The 22,956-nt window shown below is 41.9% G+C and overlaps 1 long non-coding RNA gene across 3 annotated transcripts in view; it reads left to right on the forward strand.

The window, feature by feature from the left end:
* Positions 1-11,984: 11,984 nt before the first annotated feature.
* Positions 11,985-22,956, forward strand: part of LOC118688473 (uncharacterized) — a 127,901-nt gene continuing 116,929 nt past the window's right edge. For 2 of the 3 annotated variants that reach the window (XR_004980471.2, XR_004980473.2), the window contains exons 1-4: positions 11,985-12,422; positions 12,996-13,136; positions 14,177-14,320; positions 19,673-19,807. This is a non-coding gene — a long non-coding RNA (uncharacterized LOC118688473). The remainder of the gene's footprint in view (positions 12,423-12,995; positions 13,137-14,176; positions 14,321-19,672; positions 19,808-22,956) is intronic. The other variant, XR_004980472.2, reaches the window with a different exon arrangement.

Here is a 22,956-nt window from a genome sequence, read left to right on the forward strand (position 1 = left end):
GGATCTATGAACCACATAATTCACCCCTTGCTGACTCTTCATGTGTTGTAGCTCCTCAGTTAAATGCACTGTTTCTATGTAAAGCACATCATTAATGGGTTTTATTGACAGTTTGCTACGGAACAGCCTAGAGCAGGAGTTGGAGTGACTCAGAGTAGGAAAGGCTGTGCAGCATGCAACTCCCTGTGCATGAATTTGCAGGAATAATGAGCCTTACTCTGATCATCTGAGTTCAGCTCCACCAACTTGATGCTTTTGACTGGTGTGAATCAGGTCTGTGCTGGTGTCTGTGGTGCTGCCCAGGTTAGCTTGTGGTGGTGGGTGCTGTGACTTAGCCATGGCCATACTCCTTCTGAACTCACTGGCTGTCTAGGGCCAGCCCTGGCTGTGAGGAGGAGGGAAGCTGCTCCCTTGAGGGAACGCTCTGTGTCTCTGTGCATGTCTGTTCTCCCATTATCACTGACCTCAGTGCCATATTTACTTTTACCTGCTGTGTGATAGGTGCAGTAAAAGAGCACTTTTGTCTTAGGCTAGGGTGTGGTTCCACTCTCAGAGCCCAAGAACTGGCAGTAGGTAGCAGTAGTTTGGTCACTAACTCTTCAGTCCCTGAGGGTGCCAACTGTGGGACTGCCACTGCTTGTGCTATGGTAAGTTATGCTATGTTATGCTCACACACCAACTCTGGAACAGCCTTACTAGCAAGGTCTAAAGTAATCTGTGTCAGTGGCTTAAAGAGTTACTGCTGTGCTTCTGAGTCACATTGCTCACTCATAGCCTTCCCTCACTGCCAAAAATGCATCAGCATAGAGTATCTTGATGCTAAGCCTTTGTTTCTCACAATCACGAGTGAGGACTGGGTATGATTGTCACACAGGTCAAGCCATAGTAACTTAATTGCCTTTGGTTATACATGTAGCACATTATTTTAAGAATCATTTTTCAGCAAGAGAGAGAACTACTTAATTTCTTAATGACTTGGGATCAAGTTTATCCTAGTGGGGATCTATATAGGGCTAATCAACAATGACAAATTTAAGAAGGAAAGAACAGCCAAAGAATATTTTTCAATTTTAAATAAATAATAGATATATTTTTTTCATGGAAAGACTTAGTGTTCAGCAGCAAAAGAGGTTTATGGTAAAACTTAGTGGGTAAGGTATTAAGTGGGATGGAAATTTCTTCCAGTGTTTTTAGGGTTTGTAAGGTTTAGGTTAATTGGTAAATCCAATAAAATCATTCTCTGTCCTATAGGTAAATGGTCTGTGTTAGATTCCATGTCTCTGTGAGGAGGAAAGAAATTTTATTCAATTGTTGAAGCAAGTGAAGTGGACTGAGGGAAGCAGAAGAAAAAGGCCAAGAGCTGCAGAACTGTTACAGCCACCCATGCATAGCACTGTTCTCTCTTTGAGAGAACAACCAGTGTCTGACTCCTTCCAAATCAAAGAACATCAATTAGAAATCATTAGCAATTAGTAGAGAAAAACATCAAGGAAAAAGAGAAGGAAGAGATGCTAGCATGGGTGAAATGGCAGTGAATGAGGTCAGGGGGATGTTCCAGAGAGGCAGCATCAAGAGCTGAGTTGGTGTGGTGCAGGGACGGGGCAAGGAGGGAACAGGGAAGTTTGATTCCATGACAAATAGCTGTTAAAGGCCTTTGGAAGATCAGTGCAGTGTGTAGGCTGGGTTTTGAAGTGTGGGTTGAAATGATGATATAAAAATTTTAATTTCTTTAAAAATTAAGATAGTGGTGGTGTGTTTGAGGACAAAGTGACCAGTCACAAGTTTGGAAATGACTCATCTTTGCCAGAGCCAAAAACATGACCTTTGCTGGTTGTGGTTTAATGCTCAGAATATTTATGTGACCACATGCCCTTTTTAGGGTAGAATAATATACCTGTCAGTAACATGCCACTTCTGCATGTGTACAACTTGGGATGATGGAGGATCCATCATAAAGTTGTCAAGGTATAATGGCAAGCTAGTTCAGATACTAAATATCTTTATGTTACTTTTGCATTTCACAGCATGGTAACAGAAGTGTGGTAGATTTTTCTTGGAAAATTAGAATGAATTCCAGCAGAAACTGATGCAGGAACTCTACTTTTCCCCTGAAAACTAGCTTCTACTATTTCCCATAGAAGGATCAGGGCCTAACAAGCCATACATCCTTCTTACTGTTGGTTTGGGTTTGTTTTGTTTTTGTTTTTTTTATCTCCAGAAAAACAAAATTCTTCATGTTTCTGTGTTAAAATGATTGGAAATTAAACTTAGGGGGATATAGCATGTGATTACTTTTTTTAGATAGGATTTTCTTCATAGCTGGGTTGGACTGAGTTTTTTCCCTCACAAACCAGATGGTAAGTGATTCAGTACTTTTAGCAGTAGAAAAATGATTAGTTTTCTTTCCTCAGTAGTTGGTGTGAATGTACTTTTCTTTATCTATTTACATATTACATAAACACATTTTGCCAGCATTTCTGTACATAGGTTACAGTCCTGATCCTGCAGAGAGCCTTGCACACAGGAGTTGACTTGGCTCATGTAGAACTATTTGCATGGAACTCATGACAGTGTTGTAACTGTATTTGTATCTTTATGTGTGTACTTAAATTTACAGCACTGTATGAGGATGCCAACACAATTTTAAGTCCACAAAACAATTGTGTAACTTTGCACATTTTGCTTTCTTTTCACCTAACCAAGTAAGTCTCTGATCTCTTCTGCTGTGTTCCTGTTATAGGCTGTAGGTCCTTGTGGCTTTTGAGTTCTGCTAAAAGCTTTGTCCTTATTATACAGTGTAAGTTCTTCCTGGTGTGCAGGGGGAGTGAGGTCCTCATTCATGTAACCTTCTGGACTTGTACTGGTGCTTCTCCCTTTGGAAGGGATTGCAGTAACAGTGGCAAATATTTGGGAGAATATAAAAAAAAATCACATGAGTACTTGATTTATCAGGGTTATCTGCATGTATATTTGTTGGTGTATTCATAGTGCTAAATAGAACATATGTGTAACCCGTATATGCTGTGTCAGCATATTGGAGGCAGAAGGCTCTGAAGCTGTTACTAGATTTACACTCTAGGCAAATACTGTATTACAGTATCCAGTCACTCATTCCCCATACAAGAAGGTGCAGGTAAGGTTGTCCAAGCAACCTGACTGATGTCCTTTCCAAGCACTTAAGAGCTGTTTTGTAAATTTGCTCTGCTTTTACTGGAGCTTTACCTGGGAATTAAAATGTTGAATGCTTAGTCTCTTACTGCTGCTTTATTGAGATGATAATACTCCATTTCAAACACAGTGACCATGTTTTCTGTTTACAAATCTGGCTGTGCACACTTGGAACACAATTATCAGATTCCCTTCTGGGTTCCTGCCTCGTGTAGGTATGCTCTGGTTGAGTCACTGGGGGATTGTGCACAGAGAAGCTGGCTCACCCCTTGCCTTGTTTTCCAGGCTTACCAGAGAGCTAAGACCCACTTATTAGCATTTTTTCTTGAAAAATGTGACAACCTTCTGCTTCCATGTATTCTAATAGGGAAAAAAAGACATGTGAATTAGCATCAGAGATACTGTGCTGTGACACGTCAAGTTTTTCCCTTCAATTAAATTATTCAGTGGAAGGGTGTCAGAAGGAGCTCCTTGAAACTAGCACTATTTATTTGGCATGGATCAGTAGTCAGGCTGGGGTGATTCAGTGTGCCTTGTATTTGTGAAATAAGTTACTTTTCCCTTTATTCAAGGGAGGTATTTGGGGGAGTTTGCCTCTCAGGCTGTGTGCTCACACAAGGTGGCAGAAATCTGCAGGGCACACAGTGCTGCAGGATGGTGCTGCATGGGGTGCTGTGTGCCTCCAGTCTGAGGTCAGACTGCCTGATGGGAGCACCAAGAGCTTGCTCAGCCACAGCTCTGTGTGTGTTGCTTACCAAGGGCTGTACCTTCATGAACCTCATCATGGTCACAAATGCACACATTTCTTATAACTGGGAATTGCTTTATTAATTACCAGAAAGAAATAGAAGCACAAAGCAATGGTGATGCACTTCCAAACACTGTGTCTGTAGAGGAGCAGAGCAGTGACTCCTAACCCAGCTGTTGTGGGCATGCAGAGCAGTGCAATTGAGATTTCTGTTCTCTCAGGCTGGCTGTGCATGCTCTTGTGCTCGTTGTAATGGACTGGCAGCAGCATGCTTGTTTCCCAGTGCCCTTGTCCTGGTGCTTTTATAAAGTACTGGAAATACTGAGGAGAGTTTCTTCTGGTTTCAGTTCATAATAGGGAACGTTGTGTACAGTTTGTTTGCTTGATTGTTCATTTTATTGTGTGTAAATACACTGTAGAAACAAATTTGCCTTTTGTTCAGTGGTACTCAGCTAGTGTCCTTCTGGTAAATCCAGTGAATTAAGGGAATAGGTAATGTGCTCTGGTCTGTCAGTGAAACAGAGTCCATTTAAAATTAAGACCATGAGGGATATGGTGAGGCTGCAGAAGAGTTAGAAGAACAGTGAGCAGAACTGGTGGCCTGTGCCACAGAACAGAAACCTTCAGATCACATGTGCCACAGGCACACAACTCACTGGCTATGTAAGCTGCCTCAGTGAAAAAGGGGTGGTGCTCTCCCATGTATGATATGAAACTCTGGCTCCACTGATCTTAAGGAAAATGACAAGGTTTTGGGACAAACTTGGACAAATGAGAACAGAATCTGGCCAACTGTTAATAGCTTTTTGTATTAGAGGCTGAAATAAAGTGGCTGTGTATGCAAATAATTGTGTAAGCCTGACTTCTGAATGACTCCCAAAAGAAGAATTCAATATTTAATTGTTGGAAATACAAACTGTTTGGCACAAATCTCCTGGTTTGGCTGAGCTATACTTGACCTGTGACAGAGAGAGCAAAGGTGATTTTAAGTCCTGGGATCCCAAGGGGCCAGTGTGTAATGGAACTCAAGTCAGAGTCTGTGTGTTGACTGCTTTGTAATTACAGATGCTTATTTTGTGTACAAAGCCAGTTGATTCATTATCTTTTATTTCCATTATCTCATCTCAATCTTTATGTGTGAATCGGAGCTATTTGAGTTCAAGGGAATGGCATATAGCTAGAATTAAAAAAGGGGCTTGATAACAAAAAGTCGGTTGTTCTGATATAAAGATGTTCTGATGTAACCAAAATGATGAAATTGGTTAAATCTATCTGCAGAAACTGAAAACTGTGAGAAGTCTAAGAAGTCCAAAATAACCTTTCTTCTACTCCATGACCTGCATTTTTTGCAGTATTTTGACCCATGCCTTGGAACAAGGATAGTTTAGCTCTTAGAATATAAGAGACAATTAGAATCAGCTGTGATGCTGTAGCTTAACACTGCCACTCTTCAGCTGTGCTTCAGGAACCAGCTGAACTCCAGGAACTCTGCTCTTTATGCAGAAGTCATGTGCTGAAGATGGCTTAAACCATCCTCATTTTGTTAAATTCTTCACCTGTGGTAATCTCACCATAAGTTATCAGCTGTCCTCATGCCTAGAAATGTGGCCATTCCATTTGAAACTGGAGAGCAGAGAATGTTTTTCCTGGAGCCAAGATCTGTAAGTGCTTTCAGCTTTGAAAGAGTCTCCAGTATTTGATAAAGTATGTTTTACTTGCACAAGCTAAATATTGCCACTTTTTAGTACAAGTCTTGATGGTGTGGAGAGATGGGAAATTTTATTGGGATACAAGTGTGAGCCCAGAGTTGATGGGGTATGTTTGAAAGTAGTTCCTGGCAGAAGTTACACTGGCTGAGAATTAGGTGCTCACACTCATTCCAGTTGACATCAGTGGAAGATGCACACATGAAGTGAAAGTACTGTGTGGCCTTTAAGCTTCTGTTCCTGTGGTACATGAGGTCTTATAATACACAGAAGAAAGGAAACATTCACTTTTCCAGGTAATTGTTACGGAATGGGTGTCTGACCTATTTCAGTCTCCTCTGTCTGGGGAATGTCTCCATGACTTTAGTGATGTGCTGTGCATGCACAACAAGGAGGCTTTTTGGATGGAATTTGTAATGCAGGACTCATTAGCTGATGATAGTGGATAATTTTGAAAGAGATGAGTACAGCACTTGCTGCTCACTTAGATCATAGAAATAACTTGAGGGAATATGTTCACCAAACTGAGATGTTCTCTAAAATGCTTGTAACAGGTTACTTATGCTTCTGTATGCCAAAAGCAGTAGCTTTTTCTCCAAACCAAACAGAAAATTAGATTATCTTCTTTTTTAATTGTACAAGGAGTAAATGTGAAAATTGTTTGGGTTATGTGGATATTACATAAGGGTCACCAGTGGAAAATCAGGCCCAGTGCTTTGTGTGTTTGTCTAAAGCAAGTGGCATTTCCATTTTGTTTCTCAAGACCCCTGATGTCTTGCCTGCAACTGTATCAAGAATATAGTCACTCATTCTCCACCACCCAGAAAAATCACTCAGTCAAGTTTCCTGTTGGTGTGTGTGTCCTCCCTTTGGCTGTTTGTTATTTTAGATGCAGCTCTGCGGGACAGGAACTGTCGGTCAGTGCACCAGAGCCTGTGGGCACTGCTGAAATAAAGAGAGCAGCTTTCCTTCCACTCTGCTGCTTCATGTAACTGAGGGCTGAGCTGGAGGGCTGGTGGTTTGCTTTTCTAGGTGAACCCAGAGAAGCAGATGGATTGCATGAGGAGTCCTGCATTGCTCTGGCTGGCTCCCAGTGTGGCTGGATACATCAGAAATCCCAGAGCTTCTCAGCTCTCAGCCCTGTCTGTGTGTCCTACAGCACCAGTCTCCAGGGAACTGAGGTTACTAGATTGGAGGATATGAGTTGCATAAAAAAGTCCCAGTCCCCAAGAGTTTAGGAGTGATAGCAGAATAAATACTTATTACTTGCTTTCATGTTACATGGCATGGGACTTGCTCTTCCTTGCAGATGACTTCTCCAGTGCTGTTTGGATGTGCCTGCTACTCTGTGATTGCTCCTAAAGCCTTGATTTGACAGCAGCCTCTGGCATGCTGTGGGCCACCAGATCTGCATAGCAACAGACCCGCCAGTCTTCCTGCAGAGTTAAAGGAATTTTGGAGAAAATAAGTGAGTCAAAAATTTGCCATTCGCTTCTGTGGCAATTCCCTGGATTCAAAGTGCCCCCTGTCTCTGGCACAGGTGGGCAGCAGGCTGGGGAGGAAAGCAACACAAGTTTTATTGTCTTAATGCTTGGGGCTGCTGATGTCAGGTGCTTTAAGTGTAGGGTTTTGAGAGAAGAATTGTAGGTGAGGGAGAAGCATCACTGTTAAGTGAACTGGAGGGATAGTACTTTGACCTCTTGGAACATAGAGCAGGCTGAGGAGAAGGAAGATTAAAAGAAAGAAAATCCTCTTAATCTGGGTGATGCCAGCTTGTCATTGTCAGTTCGGTAGTTATGTAGCTGCAAGCCTCCTGCTGCCTGCTGTGCAAGGAGCAGATCATTAATTAAAAGGCATGGCAGAGTGCAGCATGCTTAGGGCTTTGAGGTGCTGACAAGCTAATACCTCCCAGCACAACTGCAGAGAGCATGTCCAACACGAGGTACAGTTCTAAGAACTAAAAAACCTGTTACCCTGTGTGTCATCCTTGAAGACATGTAGCATACATGCTGAAACCTAAAACTTCCTTGCTCTCTGCCTCCCTAGCAGCCTCATATGTGCATCCAGCTTCTCCTTAGTGTGAGCCACAAGGCAAAAATCTGTGTTACACAGGGGCTGGGAGAGCTTTGGGGTTCCTAGGCCACCTGGCTGTGCAGCAGTCTCTTGATATAAGAAGCACTGGAGCACCTGGGTAATGATGCTGGGCATGGCAAAGGGTAGGAGCAGGTGTACTGCTAAGGTGTATAAATGCCTGGCAAGGCTGAGTGCCTGTTCTGAGATGCAGCGATGTGGGTCAGAGAGTGTGGGACTGAGTTAGGTAAGAGAATGTGAGAACACACTCACTATATGGCTGCTGAACAAGGAGCAGGAAAGGATTTAACTGGTTTTGGCTTGAGGGATTAAGCAAGAAGTGATGGATCAGATAGAAAAGAATCTGGTTGGACTGTGGTATAATTTGTACAATACTCTCAGCATGCAGTTTATGCCAGACCAGATAGTAAATGTTCAGTAATGTTTACAAGCATCTGATTGTCACTGCCCAGACAATTTTCCTCCTCTCATTTGTCATACACACTTGCAGATTTAATACTTTTATTTTGGAAAATACAGCACTTCACTGTCCTGTGAAACAATGCATCTCTTTTGCCATTCTCATGAAGATGTGATGCAATGTTACCACTTCCTACTGAGGGATTGGTGAATCATTTTGTTGGTGTTCACAAATCTCTTCTTTGCTAATAGTTTCTGCACCAGTCTTAATACAATTTTCAAAAGCAAAATCATAGTGTCAGGGACTTTTTTTCTTAAACTTTTTGTTAAAAAGACAATACTGCCATTATTTGTTGCATGCCATACTGAACCCAAGCTCTCAGCACGCTGCTGAAATGCTCTGCCAGATATATTAGTGTAGCTCAAGTATTGACACCTATCCAGTCAGTCCCTCTCCGGTAGTGGGAAGCATGCTCGCAACAGGGTGGGAGACAGAGGACACATATTTTTTTCATAGGCTCAGGTGGGTGGTCTGATAATTAAAGTTTAAAGCTCTCCTGTGGATCTGGTAGCCTCTTGCATGGGAGCAGAAGCACTCTGAGCTGTCATGGCTGGGTGTGCAAAGGCTCTTCTACTAGTTGGGAGCCTTTGATATTTTATTGTCTGCCTACGAGGTGTGAGTGGTTGTTCATCTCCACCAGCTTCCCACCTCACGTGGTGTAAAGAAGGCAGAAATCAGGAGTAAGTAGGTCTCTCAGATCTGCGCTGTCCTGGGAAGAAGAGGTGGCAGAAGAGGGCTGTGAGGTTGTAGTGAGGCAATGTGCGAGGCCTTTGACATCTTGTGCACTGACAAGGGTTTTTCCTGGGGAAGAAGGGGTTGCTTGTGGTGTGAATATGATCCTGTGAAGGTAAGGACACTTATTCTTTATCAGTTTTTTTATTACTAGGTTTATTCTTGGCAAAACCTGAAGCTTCTTGAGTTGTCTTTTAGACAGCACTAATCTGGCAACTGCAGAGTCTGGGAATTGCAGGACAAGCACAGAAGTGCCTTTGCGCATTTCCTTGTTTGCCGGGCCAGGTGTCCCTGTGTCACACAGATCCCGTTCCTGTGTCACACAGATCCCGCCTGTTCCTCCGAGCGCGCACACAGCAGGCTCCAGCAAAGCCCCCTGCTGCCCTCGGAGGGCGTCCCTTGCTGTTTGTACTGCCCCTCGCGCCTTTCCCTTTCCCTCTGATACATCGCACATTGCCAGCTGGTATTTGTAACATGTTCCGTAGAATTCTAAAATGAAACTTCTTTGGAGGAGGTCAGCACGCTGTGCGGGACACATCCTGTGTGTGGGCTGCATCTGACAGATTCCTGTCGCTGTTACCCAACAGGCTTGTCAGAAACGACAGCACCTGCCCGTGGACTGCCCCAACACAGCAATACCAGCCAAAGCAAGAAGTGTTAATAGTATTGTTTGCCCCTGTGTGCTCGTATTTGTAGTCTCTCTGCAGTAGGAGAGAGGCAGTGTAAATATCTGGATGGATAGTTACATGTTTTGGAAAAATGATACCAGGCACCATTCAGTTCTGAGCAGTCAATGTACAATGATTGCAATAGGAAACAGCTCAGAAGGTTGCTTAAGAGTTTTTCAGTTATCAGTGACTTTGCTACCCACAGACAGGTAAAGAAGTAACCTGTCTAAACGTTTTGTCATTCTGGAAATAGTGCCAAAGATCAGATCTTCCTGATCCATTGCTGGGAAGATCTGTTCTCACACTTATGCCTACATGCTAGAGATTTTTCTGTTACATTTCTTTTGTGTGATGGGTGAAATCACTTTTTTATATCATTATGTAAGGTCGTTTGACTCCTTCTGCCTGTGTTGCAGCTGTTAGTGCATTTGATATGTTATTAGCACTCTATAGCAGTGCCCAATAGGGGTTCTCAAAACAGCCATTGCTTCACCCTTTCTCTAAGCTTGTCTGCATTCCAAACCACTTAATTTTCCATGTGGTCCACTGTTAGCCTCCCATTACAAATTATCTGATCTCTTTACTCGCAGCCTAATTCTTCTTACTATATTCAGTGGAACTACTGACCGCTGAGTTTAGCTGATCCAGGTTGCTGTTATACCTGTCAGAATTTCCTGGCTCCATGATTTTTGCTTATTTTGTAAGTTTTGCATGGCTTTTTGGTTCTCTGCTGTCTTAATTTCAAATACGTGATCCTTGAAATCAGTTGATTTGAACATGACTTTTATTTTCATTTGCAGTAGAGGATTGTACTTGCAGAATTACCTTGTAACTGCACTGAATTAAGAGCCAGAGTCCAGCTGAAATTCCCAGGCCAAAGGATATGATAGTCTCTAGAAAGGCACCTTGGTGCCTTTCTTATGCTTTTTTCTAAAAAATGCCTTTTTGCCTTGTGTATGACCAATGATTTTGAAAAAAAGCAGTTCCTTAGTTGCCTATTACAATTTAAGAAAATAGTTGTTCTCTTCCTGCTTATGTGCACACTTTTTCCTCCTTTAGTGTAGTAAATTGATAATCTCTTTCCATTGTTATGGGAAAACATTGAATAGACATCATTTTATAGACAAAGTAAGGGAAAGTCTAACAACTTGGTATGTATGAGTGTGGCAAAATTGGCAAATACGAAGTGCAGGCCAACAGCTAAGGAGAAGAAGGGAAGAGTTTCAGACACTAAATAAAGACAGGATGAGGAAAGAGGAAGGACAGGGGATGCTTGGCAAGAGAGCCAATGATGACCCAATGATATGGGTCAGCTTTACTCCCATTAAATTTGAGTGTTATCCCAAATTTATTGAGATAGGACATCCAAAGCCTTCCCAGAGGGGGAGATCTTAGCCCAGAGAGCAGCATGGGTTAAGGCTCACAGCACAGAGGAGAAAAGGAGACATGCAAGGACAAAAAGAGCGAGAAGAGCAGAGTGAGTGAGTAGAGAGGAAGAAAAGCAGAGGCGTTGGGAGCAGCCTGAGATAGGACTTTGTAAAGCCAAACTGGGATCTTGAGCACACAACTTGAATTTGACCTGAAAGTAGAGAGGATGACAGCATTTCTGCCCTGTGTTAGTCTGCATTTGGAATTTCAAGCTTTGTTTTGCCTCTGGAGTCCTCAGTCTCTCTCAGTCCCATTCCAGCGGGGGTGGGCAAGTCAGGTTTTAGTGACAGTGAGTTTCCATCCTTGGGCACCTGCGCCAGTCATGCCTGGTAAATGTTACTGGGGGAACCAACAGCAGCTTTTTGAAAAGCAGCACTGATACCATAGTCATGTTTTCCCCAGGCAAGCACAGGGCTGTGTGGAGAGCTGTGTTTGATGGCACCTGGGGCAGCAGAAGGGCACACAGGTTATTCTGCTACTTGCATGTCTGCTGGAGAAGGTGGAGGTGTCCCTGTGCCATACTGGTAATACCACAAAACCGCCGTGAAAGCTCTGATTAGAAGATGAAGTGTGATGCTATAAAGAAGGTAACTTACTGACTGAAGAAAAACTAATAATGAGATGAACAATTAGCTTATCTTTCACCTTTCTAGATACCTTAAGAGCTAAAGATTTAGAATTAATCTAGAAGAAGCTGAAGAATTAATTTGAAGCTGCTTAAGGCTTCTTGATTGATTTATGATACTCTTCTAGAGGAAGAGACTCTTGAAATTAGCTTAATCCTCACTTTATTATTGTTTCTATTTAATTGTTACTAGTCAAATTATTTGCTGTCTTTGTCAGAGACCACAAACCCTCAAAAATCTGATAATATTTACTTAGGTGTATTTATTTCTTGAAAGGTGAAGATGTGTAAAAGAAAAAGGAATTTTGGTGGCAGTTTGTTAGAATGAGGAATCTTAGTAATATACATGAATCTATAGAACATAATCTGAAATCTTATGCCTTTTGAGGTTTGCACTTGTTCTACTTGTGTTTTGTCTCTTTTTTCCAGTCATGATTTCAAAATGTCGGAGTAGCCACAACAGAGCATTTCTCCTGTTCCCACCTGTGCTCTGTGATGTGAAAAAATAATGTTAGTACACAGAGATTTTGACTTCCTCTTGAGTGCATCTGGATGATTTTATTATGCAGTCCACTGTGCCTGTGATCTATCTGAGAGCAGCTGGTGATGAGCATTGCCAAGATATTGGACTGGGCTGCTGATAATTTTGTGTATTTCAGAAAACTTGAAAAACCAGATTCATGAAACAACACTCGTACACCACAGCCTCACCACGAAGACATTAGGGTGGCCATGGCTGTACAAAGTATCTTAACCAGCCATCTTTCACCCTTTCACAAATCTTTTCTTTTTGAAGGTAACTGTGGGTGGTCCTCCTTTGTCCAATTTCTGTAAATTTGGTACATCGCTTTCTAGTTATGCAGCTGATTCTTGTGTTTATGTGAATGGCTATTTAAAAAAAGGAAAGATCAGATGTTTGTTGTTTCATTTCAACATAAATCAAACTTTGTACTCACATAGCAATTCTAGTTTAGTCCCAGGAATAGCTTTAGTCTTGCTAAGTGTCTGGAGAGTATTGACTACAGAGACATGATTTTAAGCGGGCTATAATAGTTTCTACAGCTGTTAACAGTTCTCAGAAGAAAGGCAGTATTATTCATCGGTATTTAAAATGTGCATGACTTGCATTGCACAGAAGTCAGATTGGGAGAATGTCAGAATTTTTTTTTCTGAAATTCTGCCAGGAAAGTCTTCAATAACTGGAGAAATTCTTTTCACTGGTGAAATCAACATGCAGCACATTGTGTTATTATACTTGCTTATAGCTCACCATGAAAGTTGTCTTTGTATGCGTGGATGTACGGCTTGTACTGTTTTGTTTTTATTTATTCTGCATTCTTTATTATAATGTTCTTTCCTTTTTTTCCAGACCAGAAAGATTGTTATTGAGCCTTCTACAAAGCTGAAATAATGCTGTGTGTTAAAAAAATGTTAACAATTCTAAGAAGTTATAAAAATTTATAAGTTGACTGAATACTTTGGAAATTTCTGCATATTTTAATATAAATAGGTAATGCAAATGTTTGTTCTTTGCATCTAGAGGTGGGTCTCTGTTTTCTAAAGGTCTTGTATATAAATTTGATTCTTAAAATTACATTAGAACAAAACCAGTATTTTTTTCAGAATGTATAATAGGAAAAATGTATTTGCTAAAGACACAGAACATACATGGTTATCTCTGAATGTCATATAGTCATGAAATTCAACATAAATAGCATCAGTTGTTTGAATGACTTCATTAAGTGCATTTAGGGGACTGCCTCTTGCAGTCAGCTGAGGTCCTTCCATTCAGTTCTGTGTGTCCTGGGTTAGCCCACAAAGAGAGGCTGCAGTTAATGGGGAGAGAAAAGGACATGATTTCTCTGTAGGTAATGTGAAGGTTCAGCTTGTGCTGGTGGAACTCACATAGAAATTCAGTCACATGAAATCTAAGAAATCACAGAAAATTGTGTTACTTCAGATTAATTTGATGTTAGTCATAGCTAAAATCATAATAACAGGACAAGTAAGTCCAAGAGCAGAAGTAGGTAACAGGGAAGAGGTGAGTGACAGAATACTGGCAGATGGGCAAGAACCTAAACAATGACAATTTTAATGACTGGTCCAAAAATATAATAATTCAAATGTTATGATCCACTGGAGATGCTGGCTGAGTAAATGTCTGAAAAGACAAGCATCAAGCTGTTTTTTGGGGGGTTGGATGAGAGTAGAAAAGATTTGTTAAGTTTGCCCAGAGGAGAAAGAATGTCTGATACTCCAAGGCAATTTCTGCACAAGCGATGGTAGTAGGAGCTAGGAGTGGGCCTGGAGAGCTGCAGCTCTGTGAGCTCCCCTGGCCTGCACACCATGTGGGGCCTGTGTGCTTTTCCTGTGCTGCTGGGGTACCTCTTCCAGCTTAGTTCCATCTGAAAGCAATCTGCTCTGTGCTTGGGAGCTGCACACTAAGTGGGGCATTCTGGCTTCAGAATCACACTGCTACTCCAAACTTGAACACCAGTGTAATGGGAGGGGGCAGAGGGAGTACTCAGAATGTATTGTTTCATGTTACAGGTGCTGGCAACACGTGGAGCTGAAAGCAGTGAGAGTCCAGAGGACCAGGGCACCAGAGGAGGTCACCAGGAGCTGTCATGCCTTATAAGCCCTGCAAGAAAGAGAAAGGGAGACTGATGCATTGGTTGATGCAAGCCTCTGTAGGTAAAGTTGGTGCATATCTGAAGTGTACTGTGATTTAGTATTTTAGGATGGATTGTCTTCTGACATATTGCCTGTGAAATTTTGATAGGGCTAGAAGTACTTTGTAGCATCAGCTCCATTAAGTGTGCAAAATTAATGCACAACAGGCTTTTGATTGTGCTGTTTTTATATATCTTTTTCTCAAGACATCATGGAACATACTTTGCTGAGTTGGAAGGCTTCCATGGTCATTGACACCAGTGCTATGAAATAACATTGCTGCTAGCTGGCAGTTTACTCTGTAGAAAGATGCTTATAATTTTTAAAGACTTCTTTCCAAATGGAATCACTATGGTAAATGAACCCTTTAAAGCTTACACTCACAAAACTGAATTCAGTTCAGGAGAATGTTGATTCTTCAGTCTTTTGTGAGTCACTTCCACTGTAACATTCTCTGGAATCATTCATTTTTGGGTGTTTAAGATGACTGATTGGTAATGTAGAGTTATAGATTCAGAGGTATTTCCATGTTCCCTGTCAATGTGCCACTTCATACCATATTCTCACAGAGACTGTTATATAAAAGTACCATTTTACAGAGCGGGGGCACAGAGAGAATAAATGATGGAGATAAGTCTGTGTAAGGAAATATGTTGCAGAACTGCTGATCCTAGGTTTCCTCATGTTACAATATTTAGCCTTTGGACCAGCTCTCTGGTTCTGCAGCACAGGTTCATCCCCTTTGTGCTGCAGCTCTTGGTCACCCCATCCAGAATGGACAAAAGGCTGCACAGCATTCAGGTGAGTCTGGAAGCTGATAGGATTCTTTGCTTTAGTGACAGCATTATGTCAAATAATGTGATGGTTAGCTGAGACAAATGTATTTAGTGCCTAAGTATAGTGTGTTTCTGTATGCCAGTACTTTGGAAACAAGGAAAGTGAAAAATGTATGGTGAGCTTGTCAAGAACTGTTCTTCCTACAAGCATTGGGCACAGCACTGCCTTTTAAAGTTTGCTGAAATGATTTGCTGGTAAGATTTTGGCTTGTGAAAGGCGATGATATGCACCAGCACAACACAGACATCGTTACTAGATCTTATCAGCAGCTGTGAATACACATTTTAACAATGTTAAGATTTTCCAGGCCTCTTTCAAAATGGCTGTGATGCCTCCCTAAATGTGCCCATTATCTGTCCAAGAGCAGTTGTCTTTAATTGCTTCTGAGCAATATTTCCTCTAGTTATCTGAGAGGTTCCAAGGCAATCCAGAGGAGTCTGAATGGATTTCTACTTAGAAACTGGCCATATTCAATCTGTAAAATATGTAGATATTTTCCCTTTGGGAAAGGCTGAAGAGGGCAATAGGTGCAGGATGTGGAGGGAAGAAGCAGTGCTCTGACCCTACAGCATTTCTGCATGTTGAGTCAGGGAGTGACATTTAAACAATTCTCGCTGCACCCAATATGAAAAACTGTGGAGCAGATCAAATTGCTGGCTGTGCTCTGAGAGAGATGAAGAGGAAAAAGATCAAGGCATCTGTCAATAGGTAGCCTCTTTTATGTTTTAGGTGTTGGAGCAGCTTACCAGCAAGCTAAATGGGTCTTGAGGGTCTTTTTTTCTTTTTTTTTTTTCTTTTCTTTCTTTGAGGTAATGAATGGCTCCGGACTTTCCATCTTTAGAGCTGGTGGTTTCCACACCACAGTGATTCAGCTAGCATGAACTCTTGACCAAATCCCAGTTTGTTTCCTGGTTTTGTTTTTCTAAAATATTTTACATTTAGCAGGGCATAAAGGCCTCCCTACAATGTGACAGAGTAGGGAGGAGTGCAGTGGAGAGCAGTGGTCCTTCTACTGGCTAGCTTTCTAAGGACAGCTTACTGTTCTTCTGAAAACTTTGCAACTGGAGCAGTTAAAGGAATCACTGAATTTTGACTGAAATGCAGACTAAATTCTTACATGCTTCTGGCTTTCTGATGCTTTGTTTTTATGTGGAATTTCCTTTGAGGGTTAATAAAGTCTGATTTTCATTTGAGAAATATGACCTGCCTGAAATGCTCTAAGTTTAATCAGTGTTTTATTGCATGGGAAAGTCACGTACATTTGTCTACTTGCAAGATAAATAGATTAGTATTGCCAATGATTTCAGGGGAATGGTTGTTAAAATAACATGGAGGGCCCTGTTCCTTTGCCTTGCTGGATGTATTTTGGTGACTGAATTCTCTGGGCTGCCCTGTTTAGGGAATATGCTGGTGGTTATCCTTTTACCTTATAAGTGGTAGGCTCAGTAAGGACTTAGAATAGCTAGGCTCTGGAGTTATAAACACCAAGAGAGAGACAATAGACAGGAAATCTATAGCTTGGGAAAGCTACAAATGAAAGAAATTATACCCTGAAAATTCAAACTTTTAAGTGTTAACTGACTTTCAGACTTGCATGCTTTGCAAAATCGGGCATTTCACCGAAGGAAAGCATTCCAGGTTGCTTTTGAGAAACCTGGTGTTTGCTTCAGGTGACAGAGAATATTGCTAAATTGACTTATTGGAAAGGATCCTTCAGGATACAGTGCTGTCACTGTATTAGAGTGATATGGCCACAGGTGGGACTTAGTTGACACCTGAGCCAGCACAGGCAGCTGTTCAAGTAGTGCACTGGCCCAGGTTAGTCAAGGCATAAATGCTCTGCTCCACTACAGCCTCACTGTCCCTCCCAGGGAAAGGGAGTCTCCAGGGAAAGAGCCCAGGCCTTGTGTGATTCAAGCTGGTTCTCCTAGCCTGCTGAGGACCAAATCCCCATCCTGAGGACCCTGGTGAAGCTGTGACCATACCAGCTGCTTTCTCTTGGCTCCTGCCAAAGGCCTCTGCCTGCCCATCTGGCTGTGTGTAAAAGCATCTTCCAGCCAAGAAAGTGTGAATAATCTTGCCCAGCTTCTTGGCATTTCTTGGCATGGATTTAACCTTATGACTCTGAAGGAGGTTTCAAAGGACATGCATTAACCCAGGGATCCAGTGGTTCTGGGGGTGAGTGAGGCATGAATGATCAGAGCATGGTTAGATAGGTTGATAATAGGAAACTGGTAGGAGACAACACCTCTGCACGAGGATGAGGAGTTACTGCTGCCCCTGAGGGTCAGGGGTGAGTAGGTAAAGAAATGTGGATCTTCATATGTGGAACTGCAGTGGGGAAGGGAGAAGCCTGGGGCTGGGCTATGGAAGTCTGACATGAGGCTGGGACAGATCCAGGGGTTTAAAAAGATATTGAGAGAGATAACTGGAGGGGACCTGGGGGTCTGTGGTTGAAAGAAGGGCACATGCACTTGCAGAACTACAATACAATATATATTATTCAGTACCCACTTGGCCCTACAAGCAAGAGAGAGATTCCTTTGTGGCTCTGCAGTTTTGAAAGCATCTATTTATTTTGTATACCTCCATGATTAGGAGGCAAATTTAGGGCTTATCTACTTGGGGAAATCCCTGTAAAATAGGTTGGGTGTGAATTTACAGCCTACTTAAGACCCAGAATAAATGCAGTGTAAATTCACACTTCAGCTTACTTCACAGGAGCTCCCCCGCAGAAACAAACCCTCAGAGTCACCTCTGTACCTCAGTCTGGTGCTAAAAGTGAGTGGAAGCTTTTCAAAATGTGGGCCTCCAGTTCCATTTTTATAGCTGGGTTTTTCTGTCTCCTGGGGCTTTTTGCAGCTGCTGTAAATCACTGTTGCTCTGCTGAGGTTGGAGAAGCTGGGCCAGTTTGCACTGCTCAGGATCTGACCCTTTGCCTCAAGTAACCTTTTATTATCAATTGGCCAGAGGGTATTTTCCTTTTTACTGGCTTCATTATTAAGCTTGTTCATTCACTCCCACCACTACCGATGTCTTTTTTTTTTTCTATTTTTCTCCCTGTGAATTTTATGTTGTGTCTTTCCTCCCATGTAATTTCCTAATAGTGAACTAGTGACAGAGTGGGCTGCTGGTATTTAATCTTGTGGCTGGAGAGGTCAGGGTGTTTTTGATACAGACAAATACTCCATTACAGTAAACTCACAGAAAGTTTCCTTTTCAACCTGAAAGGAGAAGGAAATGCACTCTCCACCAATGGGCTTTCAAGAATTACTTCTGAGCTGAACTTATACTAAAGGCCAGTTTGGTAATGTTCTGTGAGCAAGGGGAAAAAAAAAGAGGAAGACAGAATATTTTTTTTCTTTTCTTGCTGAGATTTGGCTTGAGTCTTGGCTCCTTATCAGATTAGAGTCCTGCAGGGGAAGTAACAACTCTTTGCACTGTGAGTTGTTGAAGAAATGGATATTACTGATGTCTAGCTGAAAGAGCATAAGGATTTAAGCGTTAAAGTTCTCTCTGTTTTTGGTGTTTAGGTAAACTTGCTTCTTGTCAGGAAAAGCTAAGTAACAAGGCAAATATACAACACAATACATTTCTTGCTGTACTGTATGGCAAGACTAAAAAGACTGCCCCTGACTACTTTATGGCAGTTTATTTAAATTTATTAGGCTGCTGCTGGCTCTACACAGGAGTGTAATCCATGGATGGCTGTAGGTACACAATATTGCAGTGTTCCCTATGCATGGAGTAATTTGACATAAAATGTACTTTCTGCTTCTCAAGAGAGAGGCAAATATAACATCATATTGTCTTACTGTTCACTGCTTGGACTTGGCTGAATTGCCCTTTATTAGAAAGGGTTGAAGGTATAGAAAATGCAAGATAATAAATATTTATATCCCAAACATAACATGGTATCATAAATAATTAATTTTTGAAGACATTAAATTATTCTTTCTGCCTAATTACTTGATTTGTGGCACCAGTGTGCTTAAATTTGTTTCTGTGGTAACCTGAGTTATGACTCTTTCTTCTACAGAAAATTTAGTATTGCTTTGCTGATTTCCTCTTTAAATGCAGTCAAAAATCCTATTTGCTAAATTAAGAAAACAATAATTGGAATGAAAACATTACCTTGCATTTCCTGAGCTGTTTGATTGTTGACTTTGACATGTGCTGCAATTACTAAACCACATATTTTTGTTAAAAAGGTACTCTTTCATTTTCCCAACTATTCTGGCATTAAACCTGTATGAAAAAATAGACTGAAGTGTAGTAAAAAGTTTGGTTAATTTAAATGTGGGAGCATGTTATCAGTTGAAAAATGTTATTTGAAAGATAACCTGGAGGTTGAAGCTGTTCTATTACTGGAATGAACATGGCAAGGTCAGATGCAGACCAAGTGAAAAGAAAGTCAATTGATGTGATGTGTTGGCACACATTTCTGGTAGGTGTAAGTCACGACTGTTGCATACACTTGATAGTCTTCTCCCATCGTTCATAGACTGATTTGTATTATTTATGATGTACTTGCAGGGAAGAAACTGTCCTCCTGCTACTCTTGCTCTGTGGTGTGTCTATCCACAGCACATACACAACTTGGTCTAGACAGTCTGGTTAGTTTATAAGCCTTGGAAGAAGGATCCTACAAGATGTACAGGACAAAGTGCTGTAAGTAGTGCTCTCAAAGCATTCAGCTTATATTGCCTGATAAGCATATTTCAGTTGGTGGCATACTCTTCATTGTGATCTTTCAAAAGCTGGTTGTTGAGGAATGTTGTCATCAGCATGAGGAGCCCAGTGGAGCAGGCAGTTCCTGGCTGCCTGATGCTGTGTGCTGACTCAAACAGAAACCCTTTTTCTTTCCAGGTATAGCTGACATAGACATTTGCTCTTCTGCCTCAGGCACAGGGTAGGTACAAGCTGTGCCCAGCCAGATCAATATCTCACTGCCATTGCAGTCGCTATGCCAAATCTATGTGTAAAGACATCTCAATGGCTCTGGTCAAAATTCCCATGTGAAAGGAATAGTTAGGGTTTTTCAGAGGGAGAACAATCCACAAGTCAGAGATCAGGGAACTGTTAAATGAAGAATGATGTATGTCACTTGCAGTCTTCATACCTACAAGAAGTTTTTTCAGAGCCTGACTGTGCTGTATTTCATCTCTCTACCTGCTTTGTGTGTTTAGAATGAAAATGCATAAAATCCCATTCCCTCCAGGAGATAAAGGAACATGTCACACCACACAGCTGGATGTTCCAGAGCTGGTCAGACTTGATCCAGTGCCTGGGCCTGTTCCAATGGGCCTTGAGCAGCCCTCTCATGGGCATGACAGAACCCTCATTGCAGAAAGGGCAGCTGCTCTGGGGACACTGGGGCACAAGGTCTGTGCATGTAAATATTGTGCTTCTGTATGATGTAGTGGATCCCTTGGGGTCATTTCTGGCAATGCAGCTCTTGCTGAGAGAAGCCTGGCAGCCTGCCCTGGCTGTGTGCCCCCACAGAAGCTTTGGAACCAGCAGGAGAGTCTATCTGCTTTCCCACAGGCAGAGCCTTGTTCTTCCCTGCCACTTGCCCAGAAGTGCAGCTTGGGCCCAAGCAGGCTCTCTCTGGAAGGTTTAAAAGTACTGCAGAAGCCAAGCAGAGGTTACAGGTGTTTGTCTGGACAGGAAGTTTCGTGCAGGACACCAGGATCATGCAGAAGGAATCTCATGACCTGGTTTCCAGACCCTTGTATCAATCACCTAATTTCTTTTCTGACTGAAAACATACACAGCATGTGAACTGGCAGTGGCCTTCGTATTGGGCAGATGAGTGACACACATCTGCACACAGGCTGTGGCTCACTTGAGTTTCATGTGGAACAGCTTTTGACTTCTACAGGAACTGCTGCATGTGTTACTGTAATTGACACTGGTGTGTTTGGATTACAGCTTTCATTGTATCTTTGTAAGGTTATTGTGTCCAAAAGCCACAGCCCGAGTTCCTTTTTTATTTGCCTTGACCACTAGGTACAGAAAAGTCAAAGCCATTCAGGTAGGCTGTATCTTATCCTTCTTGAGCTGTCTGGAGGCCCGGTCTGTATTCTAAGCAACAGGTATGGGCACTCTTGTGTGTCTCCTCTTCACTGAAGGTGGCCAGAGTGATTCATTATGGATTTAGGAGAGTGAATCATACAGCAGCACTGCCTGTCTCTGTTGGTGCTGGAGAGAGCCAGGACAATTAGCTAAGCCTAGGCATTAACTCTAGGCTAAAGGGGTGTGCTTTTCTTGCTCAGAGCCAGGGAAGTATAAGTTTGAGTTCCAATTAGCAGTATTTAAATGCAAATGAGCATAAAAAGAGCCTGGAGTGCTGCATGTCTGCAGAGGCATCTGTTGCCCACAGACAGATCGATTTGCTGCAGATGCTTGAGCATACTGCATATGCCCAGAGCTCCTCTTTGCCATGTCTTCAGTGAGCATCTCTTGTATGATCAGACACAGAGAGATGTTCCCTTCTGTTGACTCTGCAGGGGCAGTTGGAACTTCTGGCAGGATGTGCACTGACAACTAGGTTGGACATGTCTTAAAGCCTAGTAGAAGGTGCTAGTAGAGTTCATCTATTAGAAACCTCTCTCCTAGTTTTCTTTTGCCAGCAGTATGTCCAGGTCAAGTAGAGGCTGGAGGAGAGAGAAGTGTACTGGTGTGAAGATGCTCTGCACTGAAAGTTTGTTCCCCTCCCTTTGGGATACATCAACAGCTCTTAGGTCAGCGTTGCTTCATTCATTCACCAAGCAAAGCAGGGGCCACCTCAGAGACCTTTTATGTTGTTAGCATGGGGCAAAACGGCATTTGTTATAATTGCACATTGGAATATAATTAAAGTTGTATCTTCACAGTTTCTGGAAGATCTCTCTTCCTCTGAGAAGAAGAGGGCTGCTGTGAGTCTTATTTCACTATGATTAAATTATTTCTACTGGACAGTGTGGAAAACAAATCAGAGTCCTAGATACCATCTCTTGAAGAGAATGAATCTGGATTCAGTGCAGCTGGATGTAGAAAGCTGAGGCCTAGCAACAACTGCAAGGAGCAGTTACTATTCCATTTGTCCATCTTCTTTTTATAGGTATGTAAATATGGTCTTAGATTATCTGATTTATCTAGCTCAGGCATGATTTAGTTTTAGGGTTGGCATTCAAATCTAAGACTTCTTCTGGAGATACTCATAATTATTTCATAATTATGAGATATCCTGGGGAGGTATCTCAGTGTTTACAGAGGAATATCTTGCTTTACCACACTCCAGATATATCAACACAGCCAAATCTCCTTCTAGTATGTTATAATTTAATTAGCTCCACTTCTTGAGTCATAATCTGTTTCTTTGGGGCTGAAGCACACACACACACAAAAAAGACAAAATGCAAAATGTGAAGAAGTAATTGTGATCTTTGCTACTTGGATTTGGTACCATCTGTTAACGTGACTACTTGTAAAGTCATTTTCTAATTTGTTGAATTGAAGTTTCATGGCATGGATAATATTTCCTTTCATTATGAAGCCATCAGATGTAGCACCCCTGAGAAAACCATCCTACCAGTCTGAGATCTGGGACATAACTCTCTCCTGCTCAAAATTGTCCAGCTTCTAAAAAGCAGCAGCACAGTTTACTCTAAGTGAGAATCTAGCCCATAAAATCCTTCAAGGGCAAATTCTAACTGGGCAGTGAGCCAAAATGTGATCCCAGAGGACCAGATGCCATGAAAACCTTGGCAGAGTTTCCCCAGATGTGCCAGATGCATCTTGACTTCTCAGCCACAGATCTTTCTTTGCCTTCTCAA

Source organism: Molothrus ater, chromosome 8 (genome assembly GCF_012460135.2).
Source record: "Molothrus ater isolate BHLD 08-10-18 breed brown headed cowbird chromosome 8, BPBGC_Mater_1.1, whole genome shotgun sequence".
Classification (NCBI taxonomy): Eukaryota; Metazoa; Chordata; class Aves; order Passeriformes; family Icteridae; genus Molothrus; species Molothrus ater.